This window comes from Somniosus microcephalus, chromosome 7 (genome assembly GCF_052327205.1).
Source record: "Somniosus microcephalus isolate GS21.2 chromosome 7, FLI_Smic_1.0, whole genome shotgun sequence".
Lineage (NCBI taxonomy): Eukaryota > Metazoa > Chordata > Chondrichthyes > Squaliformes > Somniosidae > Somniosus > Somniosus microcephalus.
This window is the reverse complement of record NC_140993.1, coordinates 241,544,218-241,556,687: the sequence shown is the minus strand read 5'-3', so window position 1 is coordinate 241,556,687 and position 12,470 is coordinate 241,544,218. Positions and strand designations below refer to the sequence as shown.

Genomic DNA, 12,470 nt, shown 5'->3' with positions numbered 1-12,470 from the left:
GGGGGCCGTTGGTGGTGATGTGGTGTTCCACACCATGTTTCGTGGCTGTGGAGGAGAACGTGGGTCTTGTGAGGTCGGGAAATTCGACGAGCAGACGAGCAAACTCATCAGGAGTCGGGAAAGCACAGGCGACGCTGCGCGACGTAGTGTTACTGCGGTAAGGGATAGAATTTAAAGTTGCCGCGTTGATCAACCGCCGGTTCTTCACGTCGACCAGGAGGCTGTTGGCGCACAGGAAATCTGCGCCGAGAATGGGTTGAGAAACCTTGGCCGTCACAAACTCCCAGTGAAAACGTTGCCCCCTGACGCACACCTCCACTCACCATCTGCCGAAGGTCCGAATTGCTCCGCCATTGGCCGCTTCAAGGGCGAGGCCATGATTCCCTGCCTGCACATCGAGGGCGGACGCGGGCAAAATGCTACACTGCGCTCCGGTGTCGCACATAAAACGACAACCGGAGAGCGTATCGGTGATGAAAAGCAACTTGCCTGCATTGCCGATCGCCATGGCGGCCGCGGGGCGCCCGTTAGGCCCGTTCCTCAGTAGTCGCAGTTGTTTTTTTGGGGGGAAAGCTGCAGGGAGGGCAGCAACGTTGCGCCTTCGCACCGAACTGTGCGTGGTACAAACACAGCCCAGCAGGCTGACGAGCTGGGGCGGCGTCTGTGGGGGATGGGCGCCTCGTGGCGGTGCAGTACTGCTGCGTTACCGCAAAAATTTGTCCGCTTCTGCCGTGAGTGCCGCGCAGTCTTCCACCTCGGATCTGGCCAGGGCAGCTTGCACCTGCTCAGGCAGCTGGCTGAGGAATAGTTCATGGAATAGGAAGCATTCCGGTTCCGAGCCCAGGAGTGTGAGCATTTGGCTCATGAACTCCGAAGGCTTGGAGTCCCCGAGCCCGGGCATAGCGAGCAATCGACGGGCGCGCTCCGATTTAGTGAGCCCGAAAACTTGCAGCAACCGCGCCTTGAGGGTTTCATACTTGCGCTCCGTTGGAGGGTTCTCGAGGAGGCTGACGATCCGCGAGGCGGTAGAGCTGTCGAGTGCGGAGACCACATAGAGATATTTGGTCTGATCCGCAATGATGTCCCTCAGGGCGAACTGTGCTTCGACCTGAATGAACCACGAGGTCGCATGCTGCTCCCAGAACTGCGGTAGCTTCAACGAAATGGCGTTGGCCTCCATGCTGTGTTCTTTTTGCGAAAAACGTTCACTAAAAATGGGGTCACCAATGTAGGAATTGTTGAATTCCGTACCAATAACTGAGGTCGACTCAGGAGATCAATCAAACAAGTCTTTAATGTAAGACTAAACGAGGTCAAACAGTTTGTAGAGAGCGATACAGGAGAACCACGAAAACAGGTCTTAACAAGATGGAGATTCCACGAGGACTGCCCGGACAGTCACGTGGTTTGCGACGTGACATCATCGCGTTTTCCCGCGCTCTTAAAGGGGCCACGCCCCGTACATACAAACACTATACACAAAACACAGTAATGTCTAACACAATGGTACAGGCTTAGGCTGGTGTTAGAACATCGTTAAAGGGAATTATATACAGTTGCCCAGAGTCATTCAGTGGCTCCGCCACAGTTTACTGTCAATAATTTCAAGAAAACATAGAGTGTGAGCAGGCTATCTTTTAAATTAAAATCTGCCATTTATGGAAACTGCACATTAAGTGAGTGGTAGCCTTTGCGGTTACAGAAGATCTCCGGATTGTTATGCGGAGCCCACAAGGCCAGTCAAAGGCAGTCAAAGGCGCTCTGCACCATGGGGAAGTCCATTATCTTGGAAAAGCCACATGTGCGCTCCTCCTGCTTCTCTCTGCTCAGAGAGAAGAAAATGTAGTCCCTTCTCCTGGTGTAGAGAGCCTCTGTGATCTCCTGGATGCAGCAATGGACGATGAACTGGGAGATGTTAGCTGTGTCTCCTGCTGCAGACTGGAAGGATCCGCTGGCACAGAAATTGAGGGCTACTGGGAGAGCCGTGTTCGCCCTGCTCTGAAGCTACAGGTCTGGTTGCAGGAGGCGCCAGAATTCTGTGACCACCTCCTTGGTGAAGCGGAGCCTCCTACTACACTGCTCCTCGCTTAAGTCGATATAAGAGAAGTGCTCTCGGAAGACCCTAGGTGGGTAAGGCCTCCTGCTGAGAGCCCTCCTGACCCTCCTCCTCCCTCTGTGCGCATCTTCTCCTCAACTTTGCTACCTGCTCTCCCTCTCCCGAAGATACTCGAGTGCGAGGGGGACTGCCTCATGACTGTGAGCAAGTGTTGTGAGCAGAAGCATTTAAATGAGAATGAAGGCATTCTCCACTTGCTCCAACACTCCCTGTCACCTTAGGAACTTGAAAGAAGTTTAGAAAGCTGTTGGAGTTGCAGGAAGTTTCACAGAGCCATTCCAACTGAAGAAACATGGCAGCTGCAAGTAGTTGCTGATGATCCCTTTAAATAATGCAGTTGGAGCCTCCTTCCTGCTCGTCAACGCTTGGTCAGCTGGTCACAGTTATTGCATGCCAGTAAGTGGAGCAGTGAAGTTGAAAGTGGCAGATTAGGCTTGGGCTGATAAGTGGCAGATAACATTCGAAGACAGTGAAAGACAAAACATCAAATAAGTCTCAAAGTAAGATCGAGGGTTTTCAATACCAAACATCCCTTATCGCTGAAGTTTCAGACCAGTCTAGATAATGGGCTATGGGAAAGGCAAAAGATGTAAAAGTTCCCATAGTAAAGCTCACAGCAGAAAAGGGGAGGAAATAATAGAACATACTTGTGAAGGTCAGAATGGTGAGATAGCCCAAGCAGCTGCAAGTTGCTATGTATTTTTGAAAGAGAAAAAAAGGTATAAAAGGAATAGATATTGAACACTGAAAGCAGCATGAAAAGAGAGGATGAGAAGCTTCAGTCAACAGAACACAGCAAGAGTTAAACAGTCACTCGGAAGGAACGCCAGGGTTCAACGAACAGATTACGACAATCTTCTTGTTCAGTATTATTTCTTTGTACTGGATGCTTAATGCTTAATAAACCGGTTTTATTGATACACAATATACCTGGGCCCAGAGTGGTTTGTGTAGTCACGGACTGTTTTACTGATACACAATATACCTGGACCCAGAGTGGGTTGTGTAATCACGGACTGTTTTACTGATGCACAATATACCTGGACCGAGTGGTTTGTGTAGTCACGGACTGTTTTACTGATACACAATATACCTGGACCGAGTGGTTTGTGTAGTCATGGACTGTTTTACTGATGCACAATATACCTGGACCCGGAGTGGTTTGTGTAGTCACAGAAAAATTATTCTAAAGAGCTTTTAAAAGCTACAGATTGGCGCCCAACGTGGGGCTGTGACTATTAACTGAAACCAGGTCTATTGTGCATAAGGCAGGCACTTGGATTTTTGCTTGAATTTTTCTGTTTTTCTATGAAAGTCCTTGTGGAAAGTTAGGTTATCTAACAGGTAGTGTCTCTTTAATGTACAGCAGAATGTCGAGTGAGAATTTTTTTGTAGATTTTAAAACGAAGTTAATGAAGAAGCGCAAGGATGCACAGTTACAGACGTTAGTAGTAGAATGTCTAAAAAAGGATAAGAGAGTATCCTTTGAGGGCGTTGTTGCGTTCATTGAGAAGCAAGTTAAGGAGAAGCAATGGAAGTCAGATAGGGCAGTGCAGCTAATGGCCGATGCGGCAGTGTATTGTGTAGAGCAAGATAAAGAGACCCTCCTAGAGATGGAAAATAATAAAACCAAGTTAGATAAATTAGAAAAAGACAAGCTACTATACAACAGTTGGAAAACCAGCTGGGTAAACAACAGGCTGTAATAGCGGCAGTCACGGGAGTAGACCCCCCCATGAGTTATGATAAACAATGCGAGGAGATCAGCGGCGAACTATATCCTCCCTTACTACACCCTTCACAAAAGGCCTCCGTTTCGTATACCACATCGACCTGGCTGAGAGGCCCGCAGCCTATGCTGATAACAATATCATAGAAACCTCGGTGGATGAGCCTGCACACTTTAAAGCCCCAGTTAATGTTCTGACTCGTACCCAGGTGATTCCTAACGCGCCACCAGCTGCAGACGGTGACCAGGCACAAGCAGGAGCACAACCAGCGGCAGCTCACCCGGGAATGTTATGGGCGGGTACTTATGAACAATCCCAGCCCCTGAACTATGCAGATCTACAGGCATGCGTCCAGCAATTTGGACCAGTTAACCCACGAACATGCCCCACAGAGCTAACGTATAGTGGGGTTCTGGAATTACCATCCTAATTTTGAGGAAGTGACATGAAAAATGTTACACTGTCTGTCTTGACCCCGGACCTACGAACTAGTCTGCCCTTTATGGCCTTTAATGTGGGGAGCCCCCTGAATAACTTAATCACAACAATACAAACAGCTCTGGGCTTGGACACTATTGATCTGGTTCAGAAATTAAACCAGTCTCAACAAGGGCCTCATGAGACCCCTGCTGTATTCGGGGATCGATTGTACACTGTTTATGAGATGATGCAGGCACGCCCCAATGATAATGTCTTAAACGGGAAGAATGAGGCAGCATTTAAGAAAATATACTTAAAGAATATTCAGGCCTCACTGCGAGCAGCCTTAGGGCACACTGTCAGCCACAACTCGCAATGGATAGACCTTTTAAGAGACGCTAACACTGCATGGGCCTACACTAAAACTCAGGTTCAGGTACCAACAGCAGAGACACCAGTGCATATAGTAGAGGGACCCCAGGCCCACCACCCCGTAAGCAACCCTTGATATGTTATAACTGTGGCAAGGTGGGACACTTTGCAAAAGGATTGCGGAGGTCCTAGACAGACAGGCTCTGGAGGTGGGAAGAATAATAATAATTACTCGCAATATGGTTCGTCCCGTTCACCCAAGCCAATGGAAAGTAAAATAGACGCCCTAGGCTCATGTAAACTCTTGCATCAACCCAGATGTCGGGGTGCCCCGTGGCTCCAACTATGAGTTCATCATTCCCGCTCCCACCATTGTCCCAACAACCCAACGGCCCATTATGACAGGATCCGGCCCCACCAGCCTGGTCTGAAGTGGGGTTCAGACAAGATGGCCATGGTCGACCAGTGGTCTCAGCTTTGCTGCCTGGGGGCCGACATCAGACTATGCTAATAGACACTGGTTTATCTGTTACAATCCTGCATACCCCAGACCCTGAACGCCAGCTTCAAATAGGCAAAAGTAGTGTGATGAAATATGCCATTCATCACTCATCGGTATTCTCTGCCTGTGACTGTGGTTTGGTTTCAGTTTAATTTCCCTTACCTCAGTTCCGTTTCCTCACCATTGTATTGTATTGTGTGTAGGGCTCCGCCCATACCTGGCCCCTATGTAAGCAGGCCCAGCCTGCCTCACATCCAGTACAGCAGACCTCTGGATGGAAGATACCTCTCCACTGTGTGTTACCTTCTAAGTTAATAAAAGCCTTGTTTTGTTCCGCTAACATTGAGTCTCGGATTTATTGAGGCACATCAATTTTATTAACTTACTTTTCAACACAATGGATCAACTCTTGAAACCCGAACGTTTGGATTTGGACCAGCATGCTTCGGACGCATCGGCACGCTTTGGACACTGGTTTATGTGTATGGAATTCTTCCTGGACAATTCCGCAGCCGTCACAGGCGCTACGGACGCTGCAAGTATGAAACTCGGAATTCTGCGGAATTGGGTAAGCCACCGGGTTTACCCCCTCATCCAAGACGCCGACACGTACCCGGCCGCCTGCGACATCTTAAAGGCGCATTACCAGCAGCCTACGAATGAGGTGTATGCTAGGCATCTGCTCGCTACTCGCGCACAGCAACCTGGGGAATCGCTGGATGAGTTCCGAGGCACCCTGAAAACGCTTGGCAAAGACTGCAAGTGCCAAGATGTAAAAGCCGCAGTGTACACTGACGAGCTTGTTCGCGATGCCTTTATCACAGGCCTCAGCTCCACTTACATCCGGCAGAGACTGCTGGAAAAAATGGGATTGGACCTGAAACAGGCTGTGGACACAGCGCGATCCCTGGATGTGGCCCAGAGAAACTCGGACGCCTACTCTTCAGCCTGCGCCGTCCACGCCGCCACCTTGGAAGGCATCTTCCCCGCCCGGCAGCCCGACACCGTCAGGGCCCTGCTCTCCCCCCAGAAGCCCTACGACAGCCGCGACGCGTCGTGGACCCAACTGCTACTTCTGCGGGCAGCCGAAGCACACCAGAAACCTGTGCCCGGCGAAAGGCACCACCTGCTTTAAGTGCGGTAAGAAGGGGCACTTCGGGAAGGTGTGCAGAGGGAACCCCGCCGGAAAACCCGCCACCGCCGCGTGTGCGCCGTGGGAGCGGCCATCTTGGACGCCATCTTGCCCAACCTCGTGGGGTCCGCCATCTTGTGAGCAGACAGCGTGGACGCCACCTTGTCTCGATCAGGGCCCTACAGTGGCATTGGTCACAGTGGACCAGACCAGGCCGCACCCGCTATCCAAATCAATGGTGGACATCGAGGTAAACGGGTGCGGGGTTAAATGTTTAATTGACAGTGGAAGCACGGAGAGTTTTATCCACCCTGAACTGGTACAACTCTCCCAAAAGGTGGTCCCTACTCGGGGTACCATCTCTATGGCTGATAAAACCCAGACATCGACCATTATGGGTTACTGCACGGTACAATTGTCCGTTAACGGAACGGTATACGATAATTTTAAAGTACTAATCATGAAGAATCTATGTGCGAGCGTGATCTTGGGCCTGGATTTCCAGTGCTACCACCAAAGCATCACGCTCAAGTATGGTGGGTCCCAGCCGCCCCTCACAGTGTGCGGTCTGGCTACCCTGAAGGTAAAGCCGCCTTCGCTATTCGCGAACCTTACCCCTAACTGCCGGCCAATAGCGACCAAAAGCAGGAGGTACAGCTGGGAGGACAGGCGGTTTATCGCGACCGAGGTAGACAGGCTCCTGAAGGAGCGCATTATTGAACGCAGCAACAGCCCGTGGCGCGCCCAAGTGGTGGTGGTAAGGGGTAGCGAGAAGAAACGGATGGTGATCGACTATAGCCAAACGATCAACAGGTACACCCAACTAGACGCCTACCCGCTACCCCGCATATCAGAAATGGTGAACCAAATCGCCCAATACCGGGTGTTCTCCACCATCGACCTCAAATCAGCGTACCACCAGCTCCCTATCAGACCAGAGGACCGCCCGTACACCGCCTTCGAGGCGAACGGACGCCTCTACCAATTCCTCAGAGTCCCCTTTGGGGTGACGAATGGGGTCTCGGTCTTCCAGAAGGAGATGGACCGCATGGTCGATGACCACCACTTGCAGGCAACATTCCCCTACCTCGACAACGTCACCATCTGCGGTCACAACCAGCAGGATCACGACTCGAACCTCGAGAGGTTCCTGAAAACCGCACAAAAACTCAACCTCACCTACAACGAGGACAAGTGCATTTACAACACCACGCGCCTCTGCATACTAGGCAGCGTGGTGGAGAATGGGGAAATCGGACCAGACCCCGACCGATTGCGCCCCCTACGGGAGCTGCCCCTGCCCAACACTCCCAAAGCCCTGAAAAGGTGCCTGGGGTTATTTTCTTATTATTCCCAATGGGTCCCCAACTACTCTGACAAAGCCCGCCCCCTCTTGAAAGCATCCTCTTTTCCGCTCTCTGCTGAGGCCCACGCCTTCAAAAGCATTAAGCGGGATATTGAGCGGGCCACGCTACAGGCAGTGGACGAGAACACTCCCTTTCAAGTGGAAAGTGATGCGTCTGACTTTGCCTTGGCGGCCACCCTCAACCAGGCGGGGCGGCCCGTAGCTTTCTTCTCGAGGACCCTCCAAGGGCCCGAGATCAGACACTCCTCCGTGGAAAAGGAGGCCCAAGCCATCGTGGAGGCAGTGCACCACTGGCGCCACTACCTAGCCGGCAAACGCTTCACCCTACTTACCAACCAGCGGTCGGTAGCGTTTATGTTCAATAATAAACAGAGGGGGAAGATTAAAAATGATAAGATTCTTAGGTGGCGGATCGAGCTCTCCACCTTCGAGTATGACATCATTTACCGGCCAGGGGCCCTTAACGAATCCCCCGACGCCCTCTCACGAGGGATGTGTGCCAGCGCCACCGGGGATCGGCTACAGACCCTCCACAACGACCTCTGCCACCCAGGGGTCATGCGGCTGTTCCACTTCATAAAGTCCCGCAACTTACCCTACTCGATTGAGGAAGTTCGGTCTCTGACCAGGAACTGCCGCACTTGCGCTGAGTGCAAGCCTCGGTTCTACCGCCCAGATAGAGCCCACTTAATCAAAGCTACACGGCCCTTTGAGCGGCTCAGCTTAGATTTCAAGGGCCCCCTCCCGTCCGTCGACCGCAATGTTTACTTCCTGAACATTGTGGACGAATACTCCCGTTTCCCATTCGCCTTCCCCTGCCCAGACATGCCCAGCGCCACGGTCATTAAATGCCTCAACAGCCTGTTCGGTATGCCAAGCTACATCCATACAGATAGGGGGGCGTCCTTCATGAGTGAAGAGCTACGCCAGTACATGCTGTCCAGGGGGATCGCCACGAGCCGTACCACCAGCTACAACCCCCGGGGTAATGGTCAAGTGGAGCGAGAGAACGGGACAGTATGGAAAGCAGTCACTCTAGCTCTAAGGACCAAGGGCCTCCCTATCTCCCGCTGGCAGGAAGTCCTCCCAGATGTGCTCCATTCGATACGGTCACTATTGTGTACTGCCACTAATGCCACGCCTCATGAGCGAATGTTTGTCTTTCCCCGGAAATCCACCTCAGGCGTATCCATGCCGTCATGGCTCTCCAACCCAGGTCTGGTATTCGCGCGAAGGCATGTGAGGGGCCACAAGAGGGACCCTCTCATGGAGTCAGTGCACCTACTCCACGCCAACCCCCAATACGCGTATGTCCGGCACGCCGACGGAAGGGAGGACACCGTGTCTATAAAAGACGTCGCCCCAGCCAGTAACGACAACAGCCACGACAACAGCAGCAACAACGATCACAGCAACTCTTACCCACCCACTACTCTTTCATCACCCCCGGAAGAACATCGACCAACGGTACCCCCACCAACTACCCCTTCAACAACCCTGGTGGCACCCCCGGCAGAGACCCAGGAGGCCACCGGGGACACCCAGCCGACACCCGCGGCACCACAACAGCCACGTCGGTCACAGAGGACTATCAAACCCCCGAACAGACTAAATCTATAGAAGGGGTGAATGTGATGAAATATGCCATTCATCACTCATCGGTATTCTCTGCCTGTGACTGTGGCTTGGTTTCATTTCCCTTACCTCAGTTCCGTTTCCTCACCATTGTATTGTATTGTGTGTAGGGCTCCGCCCATACCTGGCCCCTATGTAAGCAGGCCCAGCCTGCCTCACATCCAGTACAGCAGACCTCTGGATGGAAGATACCTCTCCACTGTGTGTTACCTTCTAAGTTAATAAAAGCCTTGTTTTGTTCCGCTAACATTGAGTCTCGGATTTATTGAGGCACATCAAGTAGCTTCGTAATAACAGGAGTCACCGGCACACAGGCACCAGCATATCCAGGAGAGGAAGTTAGTATTTCCCTTGAGACCTTCCCCATAAAAATCACATCTGTTATATATGTGTATGATCAACAAAATGGAAATACTTGGCAATGACACCCTATGAGGAATGACAGCCATTATAGATTACAATCAGAACTGTTTGTGGGTTGAGTCTAAACTGGGAGATGTAGTGCAAATTTCAGATGTCCACTCGGTGTTTGCTATAAAGAAGCCTGAGCAGATAGCACTGCTGACACATTCCCTGCCTGCTGTTAACTCCTTAGTGACTAAACACGCAGCAGCCTTTGTTAAGTCTAAACACGACTGCGGGAGAATGGAAGGGCAAACGCGAATTAATGGTCCACCCCATCGCGCATGTAAACAATACCCGATTCCCCAGGAGAGTACTCCGTATTCGCGAACAGTCATTGCCTCATTAGAAGAGCAGGGAGTAGTGTGCAAAGGTTCATTTACCACCAATTCCCCTGCATGGCCGGTTAGGAAGCCAGATGAATCCTGGAGGCTTACTATTGATTACCGAGCCCTAAACAAAGCTTTCCCACTTCAAAATCCAACAGTCAAGCCCCTTCGCTACTGACATCCGTACCCCCCAAAGCTACGGTCTTCCCTACCCCTAGACATAGCGAATGGTTTTTGGAGTATCCCAGTTGCTCAGGAGGACCAGTACAAATTTGCTTTCACGTTTGAGGGGCAGGGTTACACATTTACGTGTTTACCGCAAGGGTTTCATAGCTCACCATCAATCTTTCATCAGTATATGGCATGAGCAGTTAAAGACTTTTCTAAACCATCAGCCCTTCTACAGTATGTTGACGACCTGATCCTGGCTACCGTAACAATGGAGGAACACCTAGAACTTCTAGATGAGTTGATAGGGTTAGTACAGAAGGCAGGGCTGAAAATAAATCCAAAAAAGGCTCAGCTGGCAAAAGATGAGGTTACCTTTCTGGGAGTAAAGATTTCAGCGACCGGCCTCAGTCCGGACCACCAAAAGGTAGCGACTATTCAGAGACTCCCATTGCCAGTTTCAAAGACCGCACTGTGACCCTTTTTAGGCTTAGTTGGATATCAGCAAAATTTATTCCGAACTTTGCAGACTTGGCTAAACCTTTGTATGATCTTTTAAAGGGCGATGCGGAAGAGATACAATCCGTTTGGGAAGACCACCATACTGCAGCAGTTAGTGCTTTGAAACAAGCCCTCATTATCCCAGATCACAGCCAGCCCTTCCATCTTGAAGTAGGCTCCACCCCTACCAGCCTAACTGCCGTTTTAAGTCAGACCCAAGCAATCAGCGAGACACTGCGCCCCATCGCATAAGCCTCACGTATCTTACCAGGGGTAGAAAGCACATTCTCAGCATGCGAGCGCCACCTGTTGGCCACATTTTGGGTAGTCAATCATTTTACTTACATCACCGGACTGCAGAAAGTGATTTTGCATTCGCCACACATGCCCCTAAAATCAAGTGAGACTAAGGTGTCCTCTCAGCGAATCAGTAAATGGACACTTGAATTGTTACAGCGAGACCTGGACATTACTCCTAAATGAACTTACCTCTTATGCTCGCCTGTGAGAGAAGCCCACACCAGTGTCCATTACCAGCCCTAGATATGGAACCAAACCCAGTAAAGGTCAATGCCATACCTAGAGCTCGAAATGTGTACGTAGACGGATCGTCATACTATGTAGACAGCCATCCTAGAACTGGAGGTGCCCTCATTGATATGGACGCTCCCGATTGGTCAGTAGGATTCCAGGTTCCTGCCCACTCCTCCCAACAAACAGAACTAATTGCTGTAATTATCGCCGCTCACGATACGACTACGGATGAAACTAATACCTGGTCCGACAGCAGTTACGTCTGTAATGCAGTTATGGCCCTTCCCCTATATCATACAAATGAGTTTTGCTCATCAGATGGTAAATCTTTATTACATTCTGGTCTCCTCTGTGAGCTATGGAAAGAGCTCCAGGAGCGAGTCGCTCCTTGTCATGTAGGAAAGGTAGCAGCCCATCAGAAAGATTCATCTCCCCACTCCCGAGGTAACCAGGCAGCCGATCGCCTTGCTAAGGAAGCTGCCAAGAACGGCTGTCTATTGCCTTGGTGGGTGATGAATGACACTCAGATACCCATAGTGAGGGCGGTAACTAAAACTAAACCCATTGATCTTTTGGCCCTACAGGATTCACACGCTCCCTATGCGCAAGTAATAGCCTGGCATGAACAGGGACGCCCACTACCAGCACCCACCCCATGGGCAAACGCAACTGTAGTACAACATGGTGCGGATAAAAACCCTCCCCTGCTTATGGTTAAAAATAAAGAGGGAGACTTAGTAGTTTATATTCCTCCTCAGTTGAAGGAAGAAATTCTAGCCCTCTTCCATTCTCACCTGACGGCGGGACATTACTCAGCGGCCACTACACTACAAAAGTTATTACCCATTTGCTGGTGGCCTGAAATGGAGCAGCATGTGGAGCAATATGTTAATCGCTGCCTGCCCTGCCTACAAACAAACCCTCCTTCGTGTTTTAATCGTGCCTTGCTTAGGTCACAGTCCCCTCCTGTGGGACCGTGGACACACCTACAGATTGACTTTATTCGCCCGCTAACAAAATCCAAGGGTAACTACGAGTACGCGCTCGTGGTAATTGATCAATTCACTAAATGGATCGAGGCGTTTCCCACAAGAAACATTAAAGCGCGCACTGCTGCCCAAATTCTCCTGAGTGAGGTGTTCTGTAGGTGGGGATTACCATTACAATTGGATAATGATCAGGGTCCACACTTCACGGGGGCAGTTTTCACAACCCTACAAGAAATGTTACAGATAAAACCTAAATTGCACATTGTGCACCATC

At 50.7% G+C, this 12,470-nt stretch overlaps 1 protein-coding gene across 5 annotated transcripts in view; it reads right to left on the bottom strand.

Moving 5' to 3' along the window:
- Positions 1-11,238, bottom strand: part of LOC147115189 (V-type proton ATPase subunit C 1-A-like) — a 255,177-nt gene extending 243,939 nt beyond the window's left edge. For 3 of the 5 annotated variants that reach the window (XM_085993520.1, XM_085993518.1, XM_085993523.1), the window contains exon 1: positions 10,548-10,847. The gene's annotated coding sequence lies outside the window, so the exon portion shown is untranslated. Of the gene's footprint in view, positions 1-10,547; positions 10,848-11,162 lie in introns of those variants that run through there. The other 2 variants (XM_085993521.1, XM_085993522.1) reach the window with 1 other exon arrangement.
- Positions 11,239-12,470: the final 1,232 nt, after the last annotated feature.